Below are 27322 nucleotides of genomic sequence, written 5' to 3'. Positions count from 1 at the left end.
CTGCCCCAAGGCTCAAAAATAAGCTTATGGCCCATGAGGTCATGATGCAATTCATGCCCAAACGGATGTGGCCTGTCCCCGTCATGGGGGGGGCGGGCCTGGAGTACTGGGACATGGTCTTGGGGGCTCTCCTGGGTCCCTGCCACCTCTGAAAGAGGGTCTGCAACAGAAGAGAGCCATGCATCAGGAAGGCAGCAAACATGAGGTCAGCAGTTGTGGGAAGAGGAGGAGGAGTGTGGCGGCATTCAGGAGCTGCAAATTCATCATGGATGAAAGGAAATGCCTTCTCTTGTGGTGCCCAGCTGGCTTCTGGGATGCTGTCTGGCGGATCATGGCTTTCGGTTTCAGAGAGGGACTGGATGTTTATGTGGATGCGGAGCTGTAAAGGAGCATTGCGTTTCCTACTCCCAGGTGTGAGCCAGCCTGCTTATAAAAAAAAAAAAAAGGCAAGGGGAAAGCCTTAAAGGGAACTGCTTATTCCCAAGTTCCTTTTCAGTTGCTCACGGCTTTTCTTTTCCTATCTGTTCCTTGAAGCTGTTATTTTTCTTTGTTCTCCTTACCCGGTGGCACTTGGGGGGGGGGGGGGGTGGGGGGGTGGGGCTGTCCGTTTTTGAGCTGCCCTGTTTTTTGGTGACCTTTGGACTGGGGGGGAACTTCAGTGTAGGTTTCCAGTCCTACTCTTGCTCTGTCTCAGGAAGCACCTCTCCCTGCCCAAGCTATGGATCTGGGGCAAGCTGCTCAGTTTTCAGTGCTTTAGAATTATCCTTTTAGAATTTGCTTTGAAAATAGCGGCTTTTGTTTTTTATTAAAAAAAAAAAAAAAGGCAAGCCTCAGTGATTTTTCTGCTCCCTGTTTAGTAGGATCCTAACAGCAGCGCTAGCCAGGCAGGAGCAGAGTGCCTCAGGAATTTGTCCCTTCCCTGCAGAGAGCTGCCAAGGAGATGACTCATTATAAACTTACCAGCGAGCTAAGACAGCCTGTGGCATGGGGTTGTTGGAAAGGTGGAGAAGGACCTTTCCCAGGGCAAAGCCATGCATGCTCCTAGCCTCTTGCAGCAAGAAGACGGGGCCATCCCTGTGGGTCCAAGCCAGGGTGCCACTGCCTGGGCATCATCATAAGCACTCTCACTGGGTACTCCAGCCCTGAGGGAGTAGGATTTGGTGAACAGCACTTCTATACTTTCTCACCACTTCTGAGACCTTGTGTCACGGTTTGAGCCCAGCGGACAACTGAGCACCACGAAGCTGCTCACTCACTCCTTTCTCCACAGGAATGGGAAGGAGAAAATAAGACAAAAGGCTCAGGAATCGAGATAAGGACAGAGAGGGATGACTCACCCATTACGGTCATGGGCAAAAGACAGACTCATTAGGGGAAAAAAAAGAACATCAACTTAATTCGGACACTAACAACAACACTTAACAGCGTAGGACAGTGAGAAATACAACCACATCTTAAAAACACCTACACCTTCCCCCTGCCCCTCCCTTCTTCCTGGGCTCAGCTTTGCTTCCGATTTGTCTCCCTCCTCCCCCTACAGCAGTGCAGGGGGACAGGGGATGGGGGTTGCGGTCAGTCCCTCTTCTCCTTCCTCCTCAGGGGGAGGACCCCTCACGCTCTTCCCCTGCTCCAGCATGGGGTCCCTCTCACAGGAGACAGTCCTCCACAAACTTTCTCTGACATAAGTCCTTCCCACAGGCTGCAGCTCTTCATGAACTGCTCCAGCGTGGGTCCCTCATATGTGTTCCAATACTCCCAGTGCTTCCCTCAGAGTCCCAGCCTTCTTTGGGCGCAGCCACCTGCTCCAGTGTGGGGTCCTCCATGGGCTACAGGTGGGCATCTGCTTTACCAGTGACCTCCATGGGCTGCAGGGGCACAGCCTGCCCTCTCACCATGGGCTGCAGGGGAATCTCTGCTCCAGCACACCTCCCCCTCTTCTCTCCTTTCTTCCACTGACCTCAGTGTTTGCATAGGTGTCCTCCTCATAACTCCTACTCCTCCTCCCAGGTTCCCCTTCTTAAATACATTATCACAGAGGCGCAGCCACCATCACTAATTGGCTCGGCCTTCGGCAGAGGCGGGTCCAACTTGGATCTGGGGGAGCTTCAAGAAGCTTCTCACAGGGGCCACTGCCGTAGCCCCCTCCCTTGCTACCAAAAACCCCCACCACACACAAACCCAACATACCTTGTAAGCTTCAATCCCATCCTCCTTCAGTCTCCTCCCCAGAGGAGTCCCAGCATCTTTAGTCACTCATACCAAGGCTCTATCATTTAAGTTGCCCCTCTCTATCTTTTCAAGCTCCACTGTATCCTGGGGAGGTGCAGAACACACCACCATGGAGTACTCAGTGTGGATGTGCCTAGGTTTTATAGACAAGTTCCCAGCACCCTTCCCAGTGATGCCCAGCATTTTACTACCTTGCTTTGGCCGCTGCTACACACTGCACTGAAGATTTCAGAAAGCTGTTAACCACAACTCCAAGCTCTTCCTTCAGTTGTGGTCAGTTCCAAGTTTGGCATTGCATAGGCATGCTTCAGATGATTTTTTTCCCATAGATAACTGTTGCATTTAAGGTAATGAATTAATTTGGTAAGAGATGAATCCCCTTGCGTTCTAGCCGGTCCTCAGAGATTAGAGGGGCTAGGGGTGGCTGGACTTATCTCTTAATAGCTATGCCAATTATGGCCATAACTATAGGCCTGACACCAGATGCACGAACAGCCCATGTGCTGTAGGTCCGGTGGCATTCAAGAGAAGCAGTCAGGTTCACAAATAGTACAGTTTGTTCCTATGCAACATCTACAGATTCTTTGAGATTGCCTACGATAAATGCACAAACTGCAGGTTGGCTATATAGCACTACACACAAAAACAATTGCAATCACACACACTTAATTCCTGGGTAATCACTTGGCGTAGCCGAGGGCCCAAATCTTACGAAAAGGTGTCCCTTCTGGGGGGGTGGGGTGGTGGCGAGGAGTACAAACCCATCGATCTGTCCCTCTGATTTGGTATCAGATTATCATCCCTCTGATTTAGATACAAACTCAGGGGTAGTATTTATCTCAGTATGTATGTGTGAGTGGGTGGGACTGTGGTCAAGCCATTGTTTCTTGAGTAACGACACAGCACATTCCTTGGTGCAAGGTGTGCACTGGTTTTGTGGGAAAAGAGGAAGAATGAGAGATAAGGTCCACAGAGTTCTGCAAAACAGTCCTTGAGAGAAGGGGAAGAGCAGGAGATAAATCTGCATAGTCGTGTCAAATGTTCCTTGAGAAAAGTGGAAGAACGGGACAGAGTGGCCTCCACCTCGCTTCTCATTCCTCCTTGGTGCCATGGCAACACAAATCACTGGATCTCCATCCCATCCTGTGTTTGTTCTGGGCACCATGTGTTAAGGAAATGTGTGTTTTGCAGATTTTTTGCTGTTTTGAAGCCAGACTGTACTGGGTCTGGCTGAGCCGGAATTGGTTTTCCCCTATAGCAGCCCTCATGGTGCTGTGTTTTATGTTGGGAGCTGGCAGGGTGTTGATAGCACACTGGTGTTGTGGCTACTGCTGAGTAGTGCTTACACAGCACCAAGGCTCTTTCCGACATTTCTCCCCCCCACAGTGGGACGGGGTGGGCAAGATCTTGGGAGGGGACACAACCAGGACAGCTGACCCGAACTGACCAAAGGGATATTCCAGACCATATGATGTCTGCTCAGTATAAAGCTGGGAGAAAGGAGGAAGGGGGTGGGGTCACCCTTGGTCCTCCGAGGCAACCACTGCGCGTATTGGAGCCCTGCTTCCTGAGAAGGCCCGACATCGCCTGTTCATGGGAAGTAGAGAATAAATCTGTTTTCTTTTTGTTTTGCTTCCACGCGCGGACCTTTGCTTCACTTTGCTTCCAACAATAACTTTATGGTAAAATATGTACCTTGAAGATTGCTTGCCAGCTTTTTGCTGGGCTCCACCATGCACAGTACTGCTGTGCTTCGTGTGCTGGGCTGAGGCACATCCCTGGGCACACGCTGGCAGGCATCATGGCGGCCCTGTCCTGCTCAGGATTACCCTGGCAGAAATTTTACTTGTTTTTCAGCCAATGATTTTAGGCTGTTCCTCTTGGATGAAGACCCAAAGAAAGGGATCTGGCTGGATGCTGAAAGGCTCTGGACTACTACATGCTTCGCAATGGGGCGAGCATCCATCCCATGTCCTTCCACCAGGTACCCACCTTGGCTCTGCAGTCAGATATGGCCACAGTGGGGAGGTGATGCAGGTGCCTGCCCTGCTGCCTTGCATTGTGCCTGGATGTTTGCCAAACTGATCATGAAAGGTAGGCAGTGCCTACTATTACTTGCTGGTCAGGAACCTGTGTGTATCATTGTTCCGGTTACTATGCACATGTTACAGTGGCTAATACAAATGTCTTTGACCAAGCTCGGCTTTCACATGCATTTTTTCCACCAAAACGCCAGGGCAATACAAAACCAGTTTTCTTCATCAAGGCGTCAGGCTAAAGACATCATTGCCACTTGCCCTGAATACCAGAGGACTCCCTCTCTTCAACAGCTAGTGGTGTCAACCCTCGGGGACTCACCTCCTCAGAATTATGGCAATCTGACGTCACTCACTTTGCTGCATTTGGAACGTTAAAATATGTACCTGTGTCTGTTGATACCTTTTCTGGAGCAGTGTTTGCGTCCTGCCATACAGTGGGGAGTCAAGCATCTGACCGGTATTCCCCACTCACCGACCGGACAGGCCATTGTGGAGCGTACGCATGGCACGCTAAAGCGTCTATTGCAACAACAAAACGGGGGAGATGGAGGGTATCAATCTACACCTCACAAAAGGCTAAATAAGGCATTATATGCCATGAACTTTTTAAACATTTCCCCTGTCTCACAGGTGCCATCAATATTGCATCACTTCTCGTCGCAGATACCAGATCAACAAGAAGTCCAGGGCAAGGCTCAAGTGTTAGCAAAAAACATGGAAAGTGGTAACTGGGAAGGACCATATCCTTTAATAACCTGGGGAATAGGTTATGCTTGTGTCTCCACAGGTCACGGTCCCCGGTGGTTACCGGCAAGGTGTGTGCGACCACACCTGAGGCATGAGAGGCAGCTTTTGGTGGACACTCAGGAGCCGGCTGTGGGTGCTGTGGGTGCCCCTGTGCCGACAGTTTGCGGTCTCTTCGACTGATCATTTAAGCAGAATGTATGGGTAATGCTTGCTACTGCAATGGGACAAAATACACTATCTCTGTCCTTAATCACACTACAGTTGCCAACTCTTTTAAGAGAAAATGCTGACAGTAATTGCAACTCCTTAATGAAATATATAGGCTTACTAGTCACTAGTGAAAGATGTAGCTTAGACAAAATGTAGTTATTAATAAGGATGAAATGCTATAAGAATGTGTGTATTCAACTTTCTTTGTTTAGTAATATTAAGAATTAAGGACTCAAGTGTTTAACCTTATTAGAAACTCCCTTGGTTTTCCCCCTTGAGTGGTGGCCAGGCTCTGGGTCGAACCCAACAGGAGGATGAGATCAGATGTTTCCGCTCAAAGAAAATTGCCAGTTATTTTGGCCTGTTGATTTAGAGGCTGGACCTGCTTGCAGCGACTTTGGATGCCTCACCTACGGATGGACGCATCGCGTAGGATTTCCGGTTTGCGAGGAAGGGTACTCTAAATTCTCGCTGCATCCAGGGTTCCCCAGCAATTGCGGATCTGAATGTTAGTACCCCATTAAGTAAGTGTGCTATGCTGTATCTTCCTTATTTTGTAATACTTAGTCAAAGACTGTCCTAGTCTTTTCAACTAGTAACTGTAACTGCTGTTTTACTTTTAGCCTTTTGTAGAATCGTTTATGTATGCTGTGTTTTCTGAAGTTTGTCTAAAGCTTAATTGATAAAGCTCTGAAACAAGTCTTGCAGGTGCAACTATAACACAAAGAAGGGGGAGATGTGGGAGACATCGGCCTGTCAGCCCTGCACAGCCTCTGAATCAACAGCTAGGCTTTGATGAGAAACAGGCCTTGGGAGAAAGATAAGAAACTGCTGAGTTGTGCCAAGGTGGCAGGGAAAAACAACGGACAGCTGCAACACTGAACTGTGGAAAAGTACTGAACTGTGAGAAGTTACCGCCGCGTGAACAGCGCGTGAACAAGAAGGTGATTGGTCTGCACAGCGCGTGTTAGAGTGGTTTTATGCTGATAGGAGAGAAGGTTGATAGCTGTCTAATTGCTGATTTGCTAATTATGAAGCAAGAGCTTTGGTGAGAGCATAAGTATGTACTAATGGAAAAATAAACAGCTTTGCTTGTTATAACTCTCATAGAGTTGTGCAGGTCCGATATCCTCCCGCAACAGTGGATGACTCCAAAACAGTCGTGGACATGCTCATGACGATCTGTGCCTGGATCGGTGAGAGGAGGGGGCAGCAGCAACAGGGAGGAAGGGAAGTGGGGAGAGATGGCAGCATCTGTTGGGGGGTACCAGGGTACTGGCAGCACCTCTGCGGCAGATAGCTTGGCAGCAGGGATTTCTGAGGGGTGCCTGACACTGGGGAGAGGATACCACTCTGCACCCGTGTCACTCAAGGCTCTGTATTTGGCAGTGATGTCGTGCTGAGCTCTGCCTCTGCAGGCATCACCAACTAGGATGAGTACTCACTTGTTCGGGAGACTATGGAAGAGAAGAAGGAGGAGGTTACCAGCACCCTCAAGAAGGACAAGACCCTGCTGCAAGATGAGAATATGGTCAAGCAGAAGTTGCACACAGATGAGTGTATGTGCCTGCACATGCTGGGCATGGGGTCAGTCTGTGCTGAAGGCAGTGGGGAGGAGAGCTGGTGGGCAGGGAGGGGAGCAGGTCTCGCCCTGCAAGGGGAAGACCCAGTGTAGGGGAGTGGAAAGGACTGTGACGAGGGGACGTGTACCCATGCTCCTTGGAGTCTCTCCTGTGTGGAGGCCCAGGGCAGAGGGATGAGAGCTGAGATGCACCAAACGGACATCCATTTCTTGTTCTGCGTGAGCAGCCCCAGGGCTGGGACCAGCCCTGCCTGGGTGTCTGTCCCTGCTCACGCCCTGGTGTTGCCTGCAATGAATTGGCTGGACCACGGCCGGACCCTGTGTGAGCAAGGCATTGACAGCAATGAAACGCTGCTGCTGCGGCACAAGTTCTTCTACTCTGACCAGAATGTGGACTTGCAAGATCCTGTGCAGCTCAGCCTGCTCTATGTGCAGGTACAGCCCCCTGGAGCACCTCTCTCCGCTGCCCTGTGCCTTCCCCCTGCCAGGGCTGGTGGCTGAGGGTTTTGGCCAGGAGCCACCTACAGGAGGCACTTCAGGATGCCCAGTTATCTCCTGGGAGAGGTTTTCTGGGTAAGAGCCAATGCTGGCAATCCCAGCCCTGCCCTCTGTGTACTCTAGAGTTCTGCAGGGGATCCCGTGTCTCCTCTGCCTGGTAGGAACCATCCTGAAGTCCTACTGCTGTTCCTCTTCCAGGCATGGTGATGGTTCCTATAGGGGACAGCCTGCTCCTACATCCTCCTCTTTTTCATGGCCATTTCTTTTCTGTATGGAAAACAGGTCCTGCCCAGTGTGGAGGGGAGTGGTGGCAGGGCTGTGTGGTTGCCTGGCCCACAGTGGTGTCTTCTCTTCCCACACAGGCTCGCGATGACATCCTTAATGGTTCCCACCCTGTCTCCTTTGACAAAGCCTGTGAGTTTGCTGGCTACCAGTGCCAGATCCAGTTTGGGCCGCACAATGAGCAGAAGCACAAGCTAGGCTTTCTGGAGTGGGTGTCCCGGGGAGCCCTCGGGCTTGTTTCCAGGCGGCTCAAGCAGCTCAACATCCCCCAGCACTGTACCAGCACACAGTGCTCGAGGATACAGATGTCTCTGGAGTGACCTCTCTCCTCCCTGCAGCATGGTCCCCAAGCATGGAGGTCCATGCCAGCTGCAAGGGGTGCCAGCCCCCTGTCCTGCTCCCTCTGGCACTTTCCTGGGACATGCAGCCAGCTCCCCTTCTGATGGGGGGGGACCTTGGCCCACTGTACAGCCTCCTCTGATGCCATGCGAGAGGCTGCATCCTTAGCACCTCCACCCTGCTCTTGGCAGGGTGGCTCCTGGGGCAGCTTTCATTAATGCAGCAACCTCTCCCACATCCTTCCTGCTCCCAAAAACTCCCAGCCCGTGCCCTGGCAGGGGTTTGTCCAAGGCTCTGGGTTGGGCCTCTTTGTAGGCAAAGGCAAGCACTGGCTTCGGGCTCTGCCACTAACAGCTGGCTTGGCTGTCTCTTGGCAGACTCAAGGATTTCCTGCCCAAGGAGTACATCAAGCAGAAAGGGGAGCACAAGATCTTCATGTTATGTGGGGAGGGGTGTTAAGATTTGGGCTTCTTGTTCGTCCTTGCCAAAGGTTGAGGCTATTCTTGTCCCTGGAAGCAGCGTGTAGTGGCTTGGCAGGTGAGAAATAAGAGCTGTAGGTGGGCAGACAAGGCAGCTCCTGCTCCTGAGGTCTCAGAGGGTCAGAGGTATGCTGTAGCAGGGGCAGGGGATGCTGGTGGGGTGGGAAGAGCCTGGAAAGGCAATGACAGGGTGATGGTGGCACAGCCAGGGGACCATGGAGCTAGTGTGATGTTCTCTCTTTGCTGTCACAGGCCCACCAAGAACTGCGGGAACATGAGCAAGATTGAGGCCAAAGTTTGCTACATGAAACTTGCCCGTTCTCTCAAGACCTACAGGGTCTCCTTCTTCCTGGTCAAGGTAGAGCAGTGGCTCCCCTGACCAGAATTTCCATTCTCCAGTATCTCTCCATCTGTTGTTAAGCTGCTACCCATCAACCCACGTTGCTTCAGTTTTCCCTGCATCCCCACTATCTGCCTGTCCTTGGCCTTCCCTGTGTGCTGCCTTCTCACTTCTTGGTACATGCTTTTTCTCATTTCCAAGCCCCATGTCATGGTTGTCACCACCTGAAAGTGTGGCCTTGAGGGTGTTTGGTAGCCAAGGGAGGCCTTAAAGGTCTCTGCATGGATGGATCCATCTTGGGGGCAGCCCGTAACCCTTCTGTCGCAGCCTGCAGAAGATGAAGGGGAAGAACAAGCTGGTGCTGCAGTTGTTGGGGATCACCAAGGAGTGCGTGATGCGCGTGGATGAGAAGACCAAGGAAGTGATTCAGGAGTGGAGCCTGACCAACATCAAGTGCTGGACCCAAGAGCTTCACCCTGGTAGGGGCCAGCCCTGGTCCTCCACCTGGCCTCCCTGATGGTGACCCTGTGGGGGTCTGCTCTCACACCAACCAACCCGTCTCTTGGGTATTGCCCTGCAGTGGGACAGCCTTGCCCTCCAGTGCCTCTCCCAGCCCTGGCTTGTTTTGGAGGCCAGCACTGGGAGCTTAGTGCATACCAGAGGGGCTCAGGATAGCTGCCAGTGCTATGCTCCGGTGCTACCCTGTGCTGTGCTGTTGCAGGATTTTGGAGATTATCAGGATGGTTACTACTCAGTGCAGACGACAGAGGGGGAACAGATTGCCCAGCTGATTGCCAGCTACATTGACATCATCCTGAAAAAGGTGAGGATGTGCTGGGAAGGGCAGCCAGGTGCCGATAACCGTCTCCTCTCCGGAGAGGGGTGCAGGGTGCCCCTTCCATCTGTCTTCAGACAGCCATTGGCACACAGTGCTGCTGGGGGGACCCCATGGTCCTGGTGTAGTGCCTGGGCTGCAGGAGGAGGAGGCTGGGAGGTGTGTGCTGGCTGACCTGTTTTCTCTTTCCCTCCACAGAAAAAAGAGCAAAGACCACTTTGGACTGGAGAGAGATGAGGAGTCCACCATGCTGGAAGACTCCGTGTCTCCAAAGAAGTAAGTCCTTTAGGAGCAAGTTAGCTGCCAAGCAGAAGTTGAATGGAGAGTGGGCTCCAGCCAAGCTTGCAGCACAGTGTGTCTGGAGGAAGAACTGCCAGTCCTTCAGCAGCAGCTCTCCCAGAGAGCCTGATGCTGGGGCTGTGGGCATCCCTTGACCTGGTATTTCTCTCTGTTTCAGGTTGACTGTCTTGCAGCAGCAGTTTAACCATGTAGGCAAGGTGGAGCTGGGCTCAGTGGCCCTGCCAGCCATCATGCGGACAGGGGCTGGAGGACCAGAAAACTTACAGGTGGGCATGATGCTGCAGTCTCAACTGCAGATCACCAGTGACCAGATGCACTGAGGGCACACGCCTCCCCTGGTAAGCTCTCCCCATGCCCACCGTAGGGGACAGACTCCGAGAGGTGCTCGTCAGGCTTGCAGAGACCTGTCCATTTGGGTCTGCGGCCAGGCGTTTGCTTGACAATGGTATCCTGGCTTGCATCAGAAATAGCGTGGCCAGCAGGGACAGGGAAGTGATCTTACCCCTGTACTCAGCACTGGTGAGGCCGCACCTCGATTACTGTGTTCAGTTTTGGGCCCCTCACTACAAAAAGGACATTGAATTACTCGAGCGTGTCCAAAGAAGGGCAACGAAGCTGGTGAAGGGTCTGGAGCGCAGGTCTTATGAGGAACGGCTGAGGGAACTGGGGCTGTTTAGTCTGGAGAAGAGGAGGCTGAGGGGAGACCTCTTCGCCCTCTACAACTACCTGAAAGGAGGGTGCAGAGAGCTGGGGATGAGTCTCTTTAACCAAGTAACAAGCGATAGGACAAGAGGGAATGGCCTCAAGTTGCGCCAGGGAAGGTTTAGACTAGATATTAGGAAGTATTTCTTTACAGAACGGGTTGTTAGGCATTGGAATGGGCTGCCCAGGGAGGTGGTGGAGTCCCCATCCCTGGAGGTGTTTAAGAGTAGGGTCGACATAACGCTTAGGGATATGGTGTAGTTGGGAACTGTCAGTGTTAGGTTAATGGTTGGACTAGATGATCTTCAAGGTCTTTTCCAACCTAGATGATTCTGTGATTCTGTGAAGAACAGGGGCTCTGTGCCACTGGCCTCGTGCACTTGCTGGCCTGGCTGAGCTGGCGTCCTCCTGCAAACTTGAGCTCCACCCTGGTGTTTTCCCCTGACTGGCAGCCGCAGCCTCTCCTTCAGGTTGTGCCACCCCAAGCTACTGTGCCCAGCCAGCCCCACCAGTGCCATTGTTTGCAGCAGAGCCCTGTGCCTGGTGTTGATGTGTTGTCGTGGTGTGTTGTGTCCCTGTCCCCCCACCACCCCCCACATCCTTCTCTGCAGACAGAGAAGCATTTAAAAAGGTCCCTCTACATCTGCTCCCTAGGAGCTGCCTAACTGTTGGACTTGCTCATACCCACCCTGAGCAGATGCTTTGCAGTGGGTTGGAGTATTTCCTAGGGGGAGGGGCAGAGGGGAGACCCCCTTTTTGCTGGGTGCACCCTCCTTTTGTGGAGGTGCTTGCCTAGAGCACTGTCATCAACAGTGTGTTACACCACGTTGTGGGAGGGTGCATGAGCTGAATATTTGAGCCTGGACACAGAGCCCCTGGTGTACCTTAGTCTGTCCCTGTGTTGCAGACTGCAGCCCAGCAAGCCCTGACCAGCACCATCAACTCCAGCATGCAGGTGGTGCACACAGCCCAGGCCATGCTGGATGACTTTGAGACCTTGACACCTCTCGGGCAGGATGCTGTGAGTGCCAGGTGAAGAGAGGGTGCTGGGGGGAACCTCATGAGGGAGACAAGTGACTCAGATTCGCAAATCCCCAATGGAGCGTACAACAAGTCTCCAAGTCCAAACAAGTCCAGATAATTGGGCCTGTTAGGAACAAGCTCAAGGGAAGCATGCCAAAGCTTGAAGGATGGTGGACTGGTGAGGGCTCTCCCTCTGCCACTTCATTTGAGAGAAGGGAAAGATGTTTAGGAACCGTGGAAGCACCTGAGAAGGGTCTGGTAGGGAATGGGGCCCACACTCACAAAAAGGTGTTGGATTCATTAGCTCCTCTCAAGTACATCTATACCAATGAATGCAGTATGAGCAACAAACAGGGGGAGCTTGAAGCCATGATGCAACACAAGAACTATGACATAGTAGCTATAACAGAAACGTGGTGGGATGCCTCACACGACTGGAGTGCTGTAATCGATGGCTACAAGCTCTTCAGGAGGGATAGACAGGGAAGGAGAGGTGGTGGAGTGGCCCTGTATGTAAGAGAATGTTATGAGAGCTCAGAAATCAAGTATAGTCATAATGGGGTTGAGAGTGTTTGGATTAGGTTAAGGACCAATAAAGCAGATCTTGCTGTGGGAGTCTGCTATAGACCCCCCAACCAAAGCAGTGAGGTGGATGAAGCTTTCTATAAACAGTTGGGAGAAATCTCGCGGTCACTTGCCGCTGTTCTTGTGGGGGACTTTAACCTCCCGGGTATCTGCTGGGATCACAGCACAGCAGAGGGGGAACAATCCAGGAGGTTCCTGAAATGTGTGGAGGATAACTTCCTCACACAGCTGGTGAGTGAGCCGACCAGGGAAGGTGCCCTCCTGGACCTGCTTCTGGTGAACAGGGAAGAGCTTGTGGGGGAAGTAAAGGTTGGAGGCCGTCTAGGGTGCACTGATCATGAGATGATCGAATTTTTGATCCTTCGAGAAACAAAGAGAGGGGTTAGTAAAATTGCCACCTTAGACATCCGGAGGGCAAACTTTGACCTGTTCAAAAGACTGATTAACAAAATCCTGTGGGAGGCTGTCTTGAAGGATATGGGAGTCCAGGAAGGCTGGACATACTTCAAGAGCAAAGTCTTAAAGGCACAGGAGCAGGCTGTTCCCGTGTGCTGAAAAACAAGCAGGCGGGGAAGGAGACCGGCCTGGCTAAACAGGGACCTCTGGCTGGATCTCAAGAACAAAAGGAGAATCTATCGCCTTTGGAAGAGGGGCCTGGTCTCTCATGAAGACTATAAAGATGTAGTGAAGCTATGCAGGGAGAACATTAGGAGAGCCAAAGCGCAGCTAGAGCTCAACTTGGCTACAGCTGTTAAGGATAATAAAAAATGTTTCTATAAATTCGTCAACAGCAAAAGGAGGATTAGGGAAAATCTCCCTCCTTTATTGGATGCAGAGGGGAACATGGTAACTAAGGATGAGGAAAAGGCTGAGGTGCTCAACGCCTACTTTGCCTCAGTCTTTAGCAGTGGAACTGGCTGTTCCCTGGACACCCAGCCTCATGAGCTGGGAGATGGGGAGGGGAAGCAGACTGACGTCAGCACAGTTGAAGAGGAGGTCATCAGAGACCTGCTACACCACTTGGATGCACACAAGTCTGTGGGACCGGATGGGTTACACCCAAGGGTGCTGAAAGAGTTGGCAGATGTGCTCGCCAAGCTGCTTTCCATGATTTACCTGAAATCATGGCTAATTGGGGAGGTCCCATTGGACTGGAGGGTACCAACTGTGACACCCATCTACAAGAAAGGCAGAAAGGAAGATCCAGGAAACTATAGACCTGTCAGTCTGACCTCGGTGCCAGGGAATGTCATGGAGCAGGTCATATCGAGTGCCATTACAAGTCATATAATGGACAACCAGGGGATCAGGCCTAGTCAGCATGGGTTTATGAAAGGCAGGTCCTGCCTGAACAAACCTGATCTCCTTCTACGACAGGGCGACCCGCTTATTGGATGAGGGAAAGGCTGTGGATGTTGTTTACCTTGACTTTAGTAAGGCCTTTGACACCGTTTCCCACAGCATTCTCCTGGCGAAACTGGCTGCTCGTGGCTTAGATGGGCACATGCTTTGCTGAGTAAAAAACTGGCTGGATGGCTGGGCCCAAAGAGTTGTGGTGAACGGAGTTAAATCTGGTTAGTGGCCGGTCACGAGTGGTGTCCCCCAGGGCTCGGTTTTGGGGCCACTCCTGTTTAACATCTTTATTGATGATCTAGACGAGGGGATCGAGTGCACCCTCAGTAAGTTTGCAGATGACACCAAGTTGGGTGGGAGTGTTGATCTGCTCGAGGGTAGGGAGGCTCTGCAGAGAGATCTGGACAGGCTGGAGCGATGGGCTAAGGCCAACTGGAGGAGTTTTAATAAGGCCAAATTCCAGGTTCTGCACTTTGGCCACAACAACCCCCAGCAGCGCTACAGGCTTGGGGAGGAGTGGCTGGAGAGCTGCCAGTCAGAGAGGGACCTGGGGGTGTTGATTGACAGCCAGCTGAACATGAAACAGCAGTGTGCCCAGGTGGCCAAGAAGGCCAATGGTATCCTGGCTTGTATCAGAAATAGCATGGCCAGCAGGGACAGGGAAGTGATCTTACCCCTGTACTCAGCACTGGTGAGGCCGCACCTCGATTACTGTGTTCAGTTTTGGGCCCCTCACTACAAAAAGGACATTGAATTACTCGAGCGTGTCCAAAGAAGGGCAACGAAGCTGGTGAAGGGTCTGGAGTGCAGGTCTTATGAGGAACGGCTGAGGGAACTGGGGCTGTTTAGTCTGGAGAAGAGGAGGATGAGGGGAGACCTCTTCGCCCTCTACAACTACCTGAAAGGAGGGTGCAGAGAGCTGGGGATGAGTCTCTTTAACCAAGTAACAAGCGATAGGACAAGAGGGAATGGCCTCAAGTTGCGCCAGGGAAGGTTTAGACTAGATATTAGGAAGTATTTCTTTACAGAACGGGTTGTTAGGCATTGGAATGGGCTGCCCAGGGAGGTGGTGGAGTCCCCATCCCTGGAGGTGTTTAAGAGTAGGGTCGACATAATGCTTAGGGATATGGTGTAGTTGGGAACTGTCAATGTTAGGTTAATGGTTGGACTGGATGATCTTCAAGGTCTTTTCCAACCTAGACGATTCTGTGATTCATTAACTACCCACAATGTACTAATTGAACACACGATAATTGGCTAAGTATATAGCAAGCTGTGGCAAGCAATACAATATGCCTTGCATTTCTTACTGGAAAAAGGAAAAGAGGGAGATAGAGGGAATAGGGAAATACAGATCACCGATCTGGGTTTCTGCATCGATCCCGCCAGTGAGGGTTCCAGGAGGCAGCCGTCTTTTTCACTTGCATCCATCTTCTTCGCTTCACTGCACTCTCCAGGGCTCCCCCCTTTCTTCCCCTCCCTCAATTTATACACACTCTCCTTGGGTCTGTCCCCTAGGTCGACCCACATCCCTACGTATCCCATGTACGGGGAGGGGTAAGGTGTTTCATGGGATGATGTAATTAGCATGATCATGTTAGCCCTCGTTAGCATATTGAGGGGTGTTAACTTTAATATGCATTTCATGGATAATGAAGCAAAGGTCATTCACCGGACAGATGGTCCTTGAAATTTGGCCAGGTGCACCAGAGCAGAGCCGTCCTGTCTCCACAGGGCTCCCTCCTCCAGCTCTATCCTGTGTTATTGGGGCAGCCTTATCAGCTTCAACCTCCACACCATCCACCCTGTGACTCACAGTTTTGTCTTGCGAGTGTTTGAGGCATTTCTTCGATCAGCCTCAAGTTTTGCTTTCTCAGGCTGCTTTTCTTAGTTTCTCGCAGGCCTGGTTTCTTGTCTCTCACATCACCCTAAAAGGTCTCTGGGCTGTGGCTGGATCCAGACTCTCCTGATGGTCTCATGCATCTGGACAAGGGGCCAATGGGCGAGCCAGAGGGGACCTTTGTGGACTACCAGACCACGATGATAAAGACAGCCAAGGCCATCGCAGTGACTGTGCAGGAGATGGTGAGTGTAAGCAAGCCTATCACCACAGAAAGTGGTGCCTGCCACCCAGACAGGGCAACCACCCTCCTTGCTTGCCCATCCCAGTGTAGGGCCCCTTCACCTCCTGGTCTTCTTCCATCATCAGGTCACCAAATCCACCACCAACCCAGATGAGCTGGGCATACTGGCCAGCCAGCTCACCAATGAGTACAGGAAGCTGGCGCAAGAGACCAAGCTGGCTGCACTCACTGCCGAGAACAAAGAGGTGCGAGGGTGGGGTGTGCCATGGGGCAGAGCAGGATTTACTGGGGCACGAGAGCAGAGGACAGGGGCACTCGAACCTCCCATTGGAGCTGGGGGCAGGCAGCATTCAGACCTCCCTTGCAACATGGTGTGGAAACATGGAGCAAAGCCATGTTTCCTTTTCCTTCCGCCTGAGTTGGGAGGATTGGAAGAGAGGAGCTGCGTGGGGGTGGCTGGGGTTTCCCAGCAGGTATCATGGACTTAATGGTTTAGTTCCCTGCTGGATCTCTCACGCACGTGTTCCCCTCCAGATCGGCTTCCACATCAAGCACTGGGTGCAGGAGCTGGTTCATGGCTGTGCTGCCCTGGTCACTAAGGCTGGAGCCCTGCAGTGCAGCCCCAGCGATGCCTACACCAAGAAGGAGCTGATCGAGAGCACACACAAGGTTTCTGAGAAAGTGAGCGGCCCGAAGAGAGGTGAAATGGCATGGTGAGGTGGGAGGGATGCTGGATTGAGCCACGTGCCCTTGGAGCCATCGCGCTGGGCTCTCCCCTGATCCTGTTGGGCTCTGTCAGCTCTCTCAGCCATGCTTGCCCTGGCCTGATTCAGCTGATGGGGTGGAGGATGGATCCCCCTCTCCAGGCACTTGTAACAGCAGCTGGTGTTGTGATGAGTGCAACATTCAGGTGCTGCCTGCTGACATGCCAATGATGTCCTGCCAGGGAAGACTAATCTACACACTGGTGTGTCATGATTTGAGCCCAGAGGGCAACTGAGCACCATCAGCCATTCATTCACCCCTTCCCTCCCAGCGCTAGGAAGGAGACAAATGAATCAGAAGGCTCAGGAATTGGGATAACGGACAGGGAGGGGTCACTCACCCATTAATGGTCACAGGCAAAAGACAGGCTTGTTAGGGGAATTAAAAAAAAGGACCACTTTAATTCAAAACACTAACAACAACAACACTTAACAGACAGAATAGGACAGTGAGAAGCTTTACCACATCTTAAAAGCACCTCCCCCCACACCTCCCTTCTTCCTGGGCTCAGCTTTGTTCCTGATATCTCTACCTCCTTCCCCAGTGGCACAGGGTCAGGGGATGGGGGGTGCAGTCAGTCCACCGCTTCTTCCTCCAAGGTGTGGGGGAAGCACTCTTCTGCATTCTTCCCCCTGCTCCACCTGGCATCCCTCTCACGGGAGACAGTCCTCCACAAACCTTCTCCGCTGTGAGTCTTCCCCATGGGATGTATTCTTCCCAAGATGCTCCAGCGTGTGTCACCCCCACTTGTTGCAGTTCTCCCAGCACCAAACTACAACAGTGGAGGCTTCTTCTTTCCACAGAGTCCCAGGGGTCCACAGGCTGCAGGAGGGACTCTGCTCCTCCAGTGACCTCTGTGGGTGGCAGGGGGGTGGCCCTGCCATCTCACCACAGGATAGAGGGGGGCTTTCTGCTCTGGCGCACCTCCCCCCCTTCCTCCTCCTTCCTTCCACTGACCTTGGTGTTTGCGTAGGTGTCCTTCTCGTAACTCGTCCTCCAAGTCCCTCCAGCTCTCAGGTTCCCCTTCTTAAATACATTATTGAAGAGGCACAGCCACCATCGCTAATTGGCTTGGCCTTGGCCAGAGGCAGGTCCAGCTTGGAGCCGGGAGGGGGGGAGCTTTCGAGAAGATTCTCACAGGGGGCCACTGCTGTAGTCCCCTCCCCCACTACCAAAAACCCCGCCACACAAACCCAGCATATGGTGGCAGCCCAAGGCCCTCCAAATCAGCTCTTGCAGTGGTGGGTGTAGCATTTGCTGCTTCTCTAGCCAGCCTGCAGCTTATGCTGGGTGATTGATCTCTCCTGTACCTTTTGCTGACATGGTGGAAAGCATCCTGTCCGTCAGTCAATCCAAAGAACACACTTCTGAATAACAGACAAAAATATGGCTAAAAAGATAGTTGATAAGGGTAGAGCAGCAATGCTTGTAAGCAAGGTTACAAAAACAAAACAAACACTTGTTCATAGTGCCCGGCATGTGTCTGCACGCTCAGGGCCTCCTGCAGGTCCTTCCTTTCCAAGATTGCTTTCAGGAAACATGTTCTCCTATGAGTGCTTGCCTAAGTACTGAAATTGAGTTGAGCAGTTAAAGAAGGAATGGGCTGTGATGCTCTGATGCCCATCATGCAAACCTTATTCATTTGGAAACTAGCGGAGTCCAATATCTCCTGAACCCTCAAACATGATAGGTACAAGGTAAAAATATGGAAGCTAAGAAGGGGTGTCCAAACCACACGATTCCCAGTTCCCCTCCTTGGTGTGAAGTGGCTCTGTTCTGGGGAGGTGTTGGAGGTTGTGTGCAGTGGTAGTTGGAGGTAGTATGCCTGAACCTGCTCTGCTCCCCCAGTTGCCCTGCTCATGCCCTGCAGGTGTCTCGCGTGCCAGCAGCCCTGCAGGCTGGGAACCGCGGGACACAAGCCTGCATCACAGTGGCCAGTGCCGTCTCTGGCATCATTGCTGACCTCGACACCACCATCATGTTTGCCATGGCAGGAACCCTCAATCAGGAGAACTCGGAGACCTTCACTGACCACAGGTACCTTATGGGAGACCTCGGCTGGTCCGAGGGATCAGAACGTAAGTTTGGTATTGACCTTGAGCAGATAACCGTGTACCCTTAAGAGGCTTGAAAGTCCCGAGAAGAGCTGAGTAAACAAGAATAAGGAACTACCAGACCGGAACTGCCTGACCGCAAGGAAAGGAAGGTTATCGAGGTTGCAACAGAGAAGAGGTCATCCAATCACGAACTGTTAGTCTCTAATTAAACCAATCATATATGGACACATACTCTTAATAAAGTTATAAAAAGGCTTGTTAGAAGAATGAAGTAGCCATTTTGTACAATTCGGTGTTTGTCGTGTCCATCTCAACAGCGACAGTACCTGGGTGCCTTGCCCAGCCTCTGCTCATCCAGAGACCAGGGGCAGGCTGTGTTCTGCAGTCTCTCATCTTTCTGAGCTGCGGACCAGCCCCAAGAAGAGCTGCAAGTTCAGGTCATGCTGGCTCTGTTTTCCCTCCAGCTCGTACGTACAGAAGGCACGGTCTAGAGTCTCTACACCCCAAGAATATGTGTGTGTGTAGAGGGCTGTGTCCTCTCTGACTCCCTTCTCCCTAGGGAGGGCATCTTGAAGACAGCCAAGACGCTGGTGGAGGACACCAAGGTGCTCGTGCAGAATGCCACAGCCAGCCAGGAGAAGCTAGCCCAGGCTGCCCAGTCCTCTGTGTCTACCATCACCCACCTGGTGGAGGTGGTAAAGCTGGTGCTGCCAGCCTGGGATCTGAAGACCTGGAGACTCAGGTGGGATGGGGTGTGTGGGGTGAATGGAGGCTGCTTATAGCTTGCTTAAAGTGGCTGAGGGTTGAAGGTGTTGTGTGGTGCTCTGGGCTGGACTCTGCATGTTGTGGAGAGGGCTGGCTGGGCTTTGGCCGGTGCTGGCTGAGCTGGACTCCATGTATACCATGTGTCCTGGGGTGTCCAAATTTCCTGCTGCTGAACCACACCAGCCCCAGCCTGAGCATAACCATAGCCAAGCTGTTGCCCTGGTCTTGTTCTCTCCTAGGTGGTCCTCATCAATTCTGTGAAGGATGTGGCCAAGGCACTTTGGGACCTGATCAGTGCCACCAAGGCAGCTGCTGGCAAAGTTGGGGATGACCCTGCTGTCTACCAGCTGAAGAACTCTGCTATGGTCTGAGTTGAACATGATGGGAAGGAGGGGATGGGACAGGGGTCTGGAGAAAGAGCAGGGGGGCTTCTCTGACTGCCTGGAGGCAGGAGGACAACTGGGGGGCAGTCAAGGCAAGGTGGGGGAGGAAGTGGCACATAAAAGGTGGAGCACAACATGCAGAGGAGGCACTGATGGGAGAACAAGATGAGATGGTGCGAGTAGAGTATGGGGACGGGGCAGTTTTGGACCAAACCATGAGGGAGGAATAGGTGCTGGCAGCAGCCCACAGCTTATGTGGGGCTTCACCTGGTGTTCTCCCTTCCACAGGTGATGGTGACAAACGTCACTTCCTTGCTGAAGACAGTGAAGGCCATCAAGGATGAGGCCACAAAGGGGATGCAGGCACTGGAGGCCATGATAGAGCACATACACCAAGAGCTGGCAGTGAGTACAGCCATGGAAGCATGGCTGCTCCCCCCCCCACACACACACCTGCCAGCTGCCCCCATGCCTCACTGCCACCTCTCGCCTTGCAGGTCTTCTCCCCCATGCCTCCCACCATGGTCTCCACCCCAGAGGACTTCATCTGTATGACAAAAGGCATCACAATGGCCACAGCCAAAGAGGTGGCCTCTGGCAACTCATGTCGACAGGAAGAAGTCATCGCCACGGCAAACCTTAGCTGCTGTGCCATTGCAGATATGCTGTGTGCCTGCAAGGTACAGCAGGGGTCAGCAGGGGCTGTGGGTCTAGCATGGGTTTGTGGGGGGCAGCATGCACCCTGCAGGGGAGGTGCCTGGATGTGAATCAGGGTTTGCTGTCTCTGGGTTTCAGGAAGCCACCTACCATCCAGAGGTGAGTGGGGATATGCAGCAGTGGGCACTGCACTTTGGCAAGGAGTGCACCAATGGCTACCTGGAGCTGCTGGAGCACATGCTGGTGGTGAGTGTCCCCACCCTGGTTCCCAGGGTGTGCAGAGGCTGCACATGAATGCCAGGGTGCTCCCCAAACCCCCAAGGTTCTCTAGGCTCTGTACCTCCTCCCGCTGAGGTCTTTGAACAGCCCCCTTCACTGCCTGTGCTGGCACAGCACGTGGCTGAGCCCCTGCCATGGAAGCAGATGTCAGAGAGATGAAAAGGCTCTGAAGAAAGGTATTTGGCTAACAACAGATGGAGATTAACTGGCTGTAAACAGGTGGAGGCTGGAAATTCGACAACACAGGAGCAAAATCCTGAAGCAGCTTCCAGTGAGAGTGGTGGGAGTAAGAGACTTCAGCCCGTGGGAGAGGGGCAGTGCCCACAGTGGCAGAGGTGATGACTGCAAGCACCAGCTGCACCCTTTTGATCCAGTCTTCCTCTAGCTTAGTCCTCCTGAGGACTTCAGCAAGCTGCTTTAATTAACTGTCCTACAAGATGAGACACGAGTTAAAGCCCCAGTGTTGGTTCACGACCTGGAAACAGGTAAAATAATGGGACCATATCCTCTTGTCACGTGGGGAAGAGGTTATGCTTGTGTCTCTACAGAAAAAGGCCCCAGGTGGATTCCAGCAAAGAACGTACGTCCTTTCCGTGAATCCCTGCCTCGAGCACCCGACAAGTCCAGCGGGGACCCTACTCAACCTCCAGATCATCCTCCGGAACAACTTCCTGACCTTCTTGAGGCTACGGAGGACACCTACGGAGCTTCATAAACTGGGGATCGTTAGATGGACCAAAGAAAAATGCAGGAAGCGATTAGCGTGGAAGAGAAAAGGGGGCAAAAAGAATTCTTTAAAATAATATCTGTTTTCCTGGCGCTCATGACAATAGCGCAGGGCTATTTATTTCCCCCTGCACTCCCTAAGGTCAATGTATGGGTCACGCTAGCAAATATAACTGGACAAGACACTTTGTGTCTTGCCACCGCCTCACCTAACAACCCTTTTTCCACATGCCTCATGAGTCTGCCACTAGATAAGTGGCCAATACCTGAGAGTGTAAAATATGCTTTTCCAGCTCTGTCACCAAATTTAACGAGTGAATGGGATGCATGGGTCTCCTTTCTCCCACAGGCTACTCTGGAACCACAAGAAATTGAACTCCTTGGATCAGTAAAAATGGATTTTTGTGTTAAGTTTAACTATACCGGAAAGAATCAGTCTAAAGCATGGGATGTTTCTCCTGCTCATCCTATCTTTAAAAATGCTAGTGCCTGGTGTAATTACACAGCAACAAAGCTGTCCAAATCTAGCAATGCTCCTTTTTTGTTACTATTGGGTATATTCTTTATTTGTGGGGACAGAGCGTGGCCTGTTATTCCTTCTCATATAAAGGGAAGTCCATGTAGCCTCGGACACCTCTCTGTCCTGACTCCTAATACATCTATGATTTTACAACATCACTTACCCTACAGGGCAAAGTGTAGCTTTCATGCATATACCCCCAACTGTGACGATAATACAGAATTTTGGTTTTTTAGTCACTGCTTTTTTGCTTCTTTTTTGCTACCAGGAGCTGCTGCTGGGAAAGCGTTAGCAACATTAGATAAGCTTGGCTGCTGGCTTGCTAAACAGACAAATGCCACTAGCAAGGCATTGTCTGGTCTTCTGTTAGATGTAGATAGTGTTCGCCATGCCACATTGCAAAATAGAGCTGCTATAGATTTTTTGCTTTTAGCACAAGGCCATGGTTGTGAAGATTTTGAAGGTATGTGTTGTATGAATCTCTCTGACCACTCAGAATCGATTCATGCCAGTATTCAACAACTTAAAAAGGGAGTCTCTAAACTCCGACAAGATGATCGGTGGGATTGGTTAGACAAACTCTTTGGAGAGCGGGGGCTATCAGGCTGGATAAGAAGCTTAGTGAAGACTATTGTTTATGCTTTAACTGTTTTTATTCTCTTATTGCTTTTTTTACCCTGTTTGTTACAATGTCTGCAACGATTGATGGAACGCTCCGTGAAGAAAATTCTTTTTGTGCAAAAGGAAGGGGGAGATGTCGGGTACGACTTGAAGGACTCAGACAGAACGGCCTGTACTGCTCCGTTGTTAGAGGGGGATGTACTGGAACTTGTAGGCTACAAACCTTGGGAGGCCTGATAAAGGGAAGAGAAAAGCACCGGGAAAAGTGCTGATATGGTGAAGAATTGCTAACCTGTGAGTCATGCTTGATAAACGGCCGAAGACGGTGCAGACAGCAAGGAATTTAGAGTTTTTTATAGGAGCGGCTTAGTTGCTATTAGTCCACTTGCTAAGTGTTAAGTAGCTACCAATTAGCGCGCGCTGATAAGAATTCTGAAGCTTAGCAACCAATCAATTTAACACACGCATCTTCTGATTTTCTATAAAAATGAGTGTTACATGTAATAAAGTGGAGAACTTTGCTTGCATCAAGCCTGCCTCCCGTCTCTCAATCGCGGCATGTAGGGGAATGGGAAGGGAGATGGCAGATGCAATACTGCCTCGCTCCCTGGTAGCAGCAAGACCGTTGCTGTATGCTGGGTCCCCATGGGAACATGGAGCATGAACAAGCATGATTAGGGTTCAAGAAAGGGGATTATTTGACTCAGGATGGAAAACATGGCTCCCAGCAGAAGAGTAGGAAAGCCTGCATATTTCACTGGGGAGAGGAAGAATTTCGAACCTCCACCAGGTCTTGGTATTTGGTAACGATAGGTGTCTCTCCTCAAAAGCAGAGATCCAGTGGCTGAAAACAGCAGTGAAACAATTCAGGGTGGGGAGAAATAAGGTACAAAGGGGGGCGAGGAGGAGAATGGCTCCTTGGCTGCTCTGGGTGTAGGTGGCTCCTCTGGGTCTGGGCAGCTGGCCTCCTCCTGGCACCCCAGCTCCCCTAGCACTGCTGAGGCTGAAGTATGAGCTAATGCTGGCAGCACGGCTCCCTACCCAGGGCCTCTGATCCTTCATTCCCACCTCTCCTCTTGGCTGCCCTTCACCCCCCACCAGAGAGCACCCACCTTCCTGTGCTCCCCATCCCCAGTGCCCATGTTTCCCAGACAGGGCATTCACTGCTGTCTTCTCTCTCTTCTCCCTCCCTCTCTGTCAGCTGGTGAGTAAGGCGACATTGGGGTGCCCGCCAGTGTCTAACCTCAGCATGAGCCTTGCTCACAGCATGTCTGCGTGCCCAGCCCAGTGCTGGGGTGGCACTTGCGTGTGTCTGCAAGGACCCTGGGGTCCATGTGTGCACACATGTGTACTCACACCTGCTCTAGCTGACAGGGTGGCTGCTGCCTGTGCAGTGCAAGTTGGGCCAGCAGTGAACTCCGCGCATAGGGATCCTGTGTGTATGCACACACACATGCCATGGGGTGTGCATGTCTGTCCCCCTGCCCCAGTGAAGGACCCCTGTGGCTCTGCCTGCCATCTTGCACTGGTGGGCCAGCCCTCCAGGGTCCTCCCCCTTGCCCAGCTTGTCTTTGCAGACAAACCTCCAAAATGGGGACAGTGAGGGGGAAATGCTTCTGGAGCTTGAAATACTTTTTTTGGGGGGGGGAGAAATTCTGGAGGGGATAGCCACTGAATGCAGGAAGGCTTGCACTGAGGGACTTGTGTCTGCAAGATGTCCCAGAAGATGTGGATGCTCATCCCATCCTCGGGCAGGAGGAGACCAGCCAGGGTCACTCAAGAAAGCATCACAGACAATGCCCAATACATACACGCATGCTGGGGAATCCCACTCTCCTTCCCTGGGGAGCACACCCCAAACAGGCCAGTGGGGCCCCTTCTTTTCCAGGTGCTTACCTCTGCTCCTTCCCCACAGATCCTGCAGAAGCCGACTCACGAGCTGAAGCAACAGCTGGCAGGCTACTCCAAGCGTGTGGCCAGCTCTGTCACCGAGCTCATTCAGGCAGCTGAGGCCATGAAAGGTAAGGAAAGGTCCTGCTCAAGGAGGTAGGACTAAGGACTGAGATTAGGGTGGAGGGCTCAGCTGCTAGAGGAGGTAGGGCAAGTCAGAAATGAGGTTGCACACAGGTTTAACCTGCCTCACTTCCTGGTTTTTCTAGGGACAGGGTGGGTTGACCCAGAAGACCCCACCATCATCGCTGAAAATGAGCTGCTGGGGGCAGCGGCTGCCATTGAGGCTGCAACCAAGAAGCTAGAGCAGCTGAAACCAAGGGCCAAGCCCAAGGTGTAGTGGTGCTGAGCCCCATGCTCAGCTTGGGGAGGGCTGGGGCTCTCCTGCCTGGGCCTCAGCCAGACATGAAGGGTCACGCGTGGGAAGCCCCATCCAACAGCCAGTCTCTCTTCCTGCGCTCCTGCTACCTCCCACATCCTTGGCTGGACCTTTCTTGGGCAGCCTGCACCCTTCTGCACCCCATGGCCTTTAATCCAGCTCTATATGTGCCCCCCTCAGCCCCCCTCAGCCATCTTCCTGCTCTGCCCCATCTGTCCCAGCACCCCTGCCTGGGACTTACAACCTGCTTTGGCCTGCATCAAGCAGATGAGAGCCTGAACTTCGAGAAGCAGATCCTGGAAGCTGTCAAATCCATTGCTGCAGCCACAAGCGCCCTGGTGAAGGCAGCCTCAGCAGCCCAGCGAGAATTAATGGCCCAAGGAAAGGTAAGGCTGTAAGGGGTAAAGAAAATCTAGGGCTGTGGTGGGCTCTCCCTTCTCCTGGGGCTGCTTGCAGCCCTTGGGCTCTGTGGCAAGGGGTGTGCAGGGCAGTGAGCCTCACTCCTCCTCTCCCACCCCACAGGTGGGCACCATCCCTGCCAATGCAGTGGACAATGGACAGTGGTCCCAGGGACTCATTTCAGCTGTGAGTATCAAGGCCATGCCCATGGGATGGGGGGGGACCCTCCTCTCAGCTCCTGCTGCAAAGATGAGGATGCTCTGTCTTTGTGCTTCTCCTCTATGGAAGAAGCAGCCTTGCTTCTTGCTCCCTCTCCCACCAGCTAAGACATGTCATGGAAGCTGGTCATCCACATCCCATGTCCCACGATCTCCTTGGGGCCAGTCCAGGTATATTCTCTGAGGGAGGCTCCTGAAACCCCCGACCACCTCTCTTGCCACAGGCATGCATGGTGGCTGCTGCCACCAACAACCTGTGTGAAGCTGCCAATGCAGCAGTGCAGGGCCATGCCAGTGAGGAGAAGCTCATCTTGTCAGCCAAATGGGTGGCTGCCTCCACAGCACAGCCTGCAAGGTGAAGGCTGACCATGACTCAGAGGCCATGAAACGGCTCCAGGTGAGTCCCAGGCTGCCCTCCAGCCCCAGCTGCCTCCTCCCGGCTGCTTGAGAGGTGGGTGGTAGTAGAGTGAGGGCACATGGGACTTCAGGATGGGGCCCTCCACAGCAGAGGTGTCTCCCCAAGGCTCACACTCCCTGTCTGTGTGTATCAGTGGGGAGCTTGTTGGGTTGCAGGCTCCAGGTAGCTTGGATTTTACTGCTACTGTGGGCCAGGTGTATATGTGATGCTGGGCTGGTGAGCCTGGGTGCATTCAGGGCTGATGAACTGGCATGGAAATGCCTGAAATATGTGCACTGGCATTAGGTTAATATTTGGGGGGCATGTTTCGTAGCACTCTTAATCCTCAGAGGCCATGGCACACAAGTGGTTAATGCCTAGCACCATTCCCTCAGGGCAAAGGGTCATCAGAGGGTCATCAGTGTTGCCTCCCCCCCCCCCCCCCCCCCCCCCCGCCCCGCAGCTCAGATGGGAGCCAGAGCCCAGCTGGGAGCAGCAGTGCCTGAAATGGTCATGAGTGGGTGGTAGTAGTGCAGCAGCGAGCCATGTAAAGGAATCCCTGCCTGCAGCTCTCAGCATGCCTGGCCTGGGGCAGGAGTTCCTTCACACTGGGTCAGGCATTGGTCATGCACTGGGGCTGGGATTTATGCTGCCACTCCCCCTCTTCCCCACTGCAGTCTGCCGGCAGTGCGGTGAAGAAAGCATCGGACAATTTGGTGAAGGCAGCACAGAAGGCAGCTGCCTTCCAGGACCATGATGAGATGGTAGTGGTGAAGGAGAAGATGGTCGGGGGAATTGCACAGGTGAGGAGTGGGGCTGCTCTCATGGATCAGGGCTGGCTCTGGCTGCCACTGCAGCCTGTGTGCACCCATCTCAGGAGCATGTCCTACCACCCACCAGCACAGGGCACGTCTCTGCAGAGCCTCAAAATAATGGTGTGGGTACACCCATCCCACCCAGTGCCAATTAAACACCATGGCTTCACCCTTGTCCTTCCATGTGTAGCAGCAAGCACAGCCAGTGACTGTGCACGCTCCCAGGAGCATAACGCCCTTGGTGTGGTGCCTGCACCATCCCAGTGTCCAGGACATGCGTGAAGGGCAGAGCATTTGGTAAGGGGTGAGAGCTACCTGGTATGGACTGCCACAGGTCCCAGTGCTGCCTCCTGGCCACGGGCTTGCAGCTGAGACTCTCCGCAGGGCCTGTGGGGCTGAGCCCCAGGAGCTCTGCTTCTCCCCATTATCTCCAGAGGACCGCAGTCCCACTGTAGGGACAGTAGCCCTTGTGTCCAGAGCCACGCCAGCCTAGGGAGGCTGTGGCTGTGCTGAGGGTAAGCAGTAGCCCAAGAGCCTGGCTCTGGGCTCGGCATTGCCACGGCAGAGGCTCTGGCCATCCCTGACAGAGAAGCAGTTGTGACCCCAGGGCACTTGCTATGCTTTCCTGGCAGATCATCGCTGCCCAAGAGGAAATTCTGTGCAAGGAGCGGGAGCTGGAGGAGGCACGGATGAAGCTGTCCATGATCTGGCAGCAGCAGTACAAGTTCCTGCCCTCGGAGCTGTGGACCAAGGAGCAGAACTGA

General features: G+C 52.7%; 1 pseudogene; it reads left to right on the top strand.

Moving 5' to 3' along the window:
- The first annotated feature begins 2338 nt into the window (after positions 1 to 2338).
- Positions 2339 to 27322, top strand: LOC141917829 (talin-1-like; annotated as a pseudogene).

The sequence above is a fragment of the Strix aluco genome, chromosome W (genome assembly GCF_031877795.1).
Source record: "Strix aluco isolate bStrAlu1 chromosome W, bStrAlu1.hap1, whole genome shotgun sequence".
Classification (NCBI taxonomy): Eukaryota; Metazoa; Chordata; class Aves; order Strigiformes; family Strigidae; genus Strix; species Strix aluco.
Note: the sequence above shows the minus strand (reverse complement) of the source record. Positions and strands in the feature narration are given on the sequence as shown.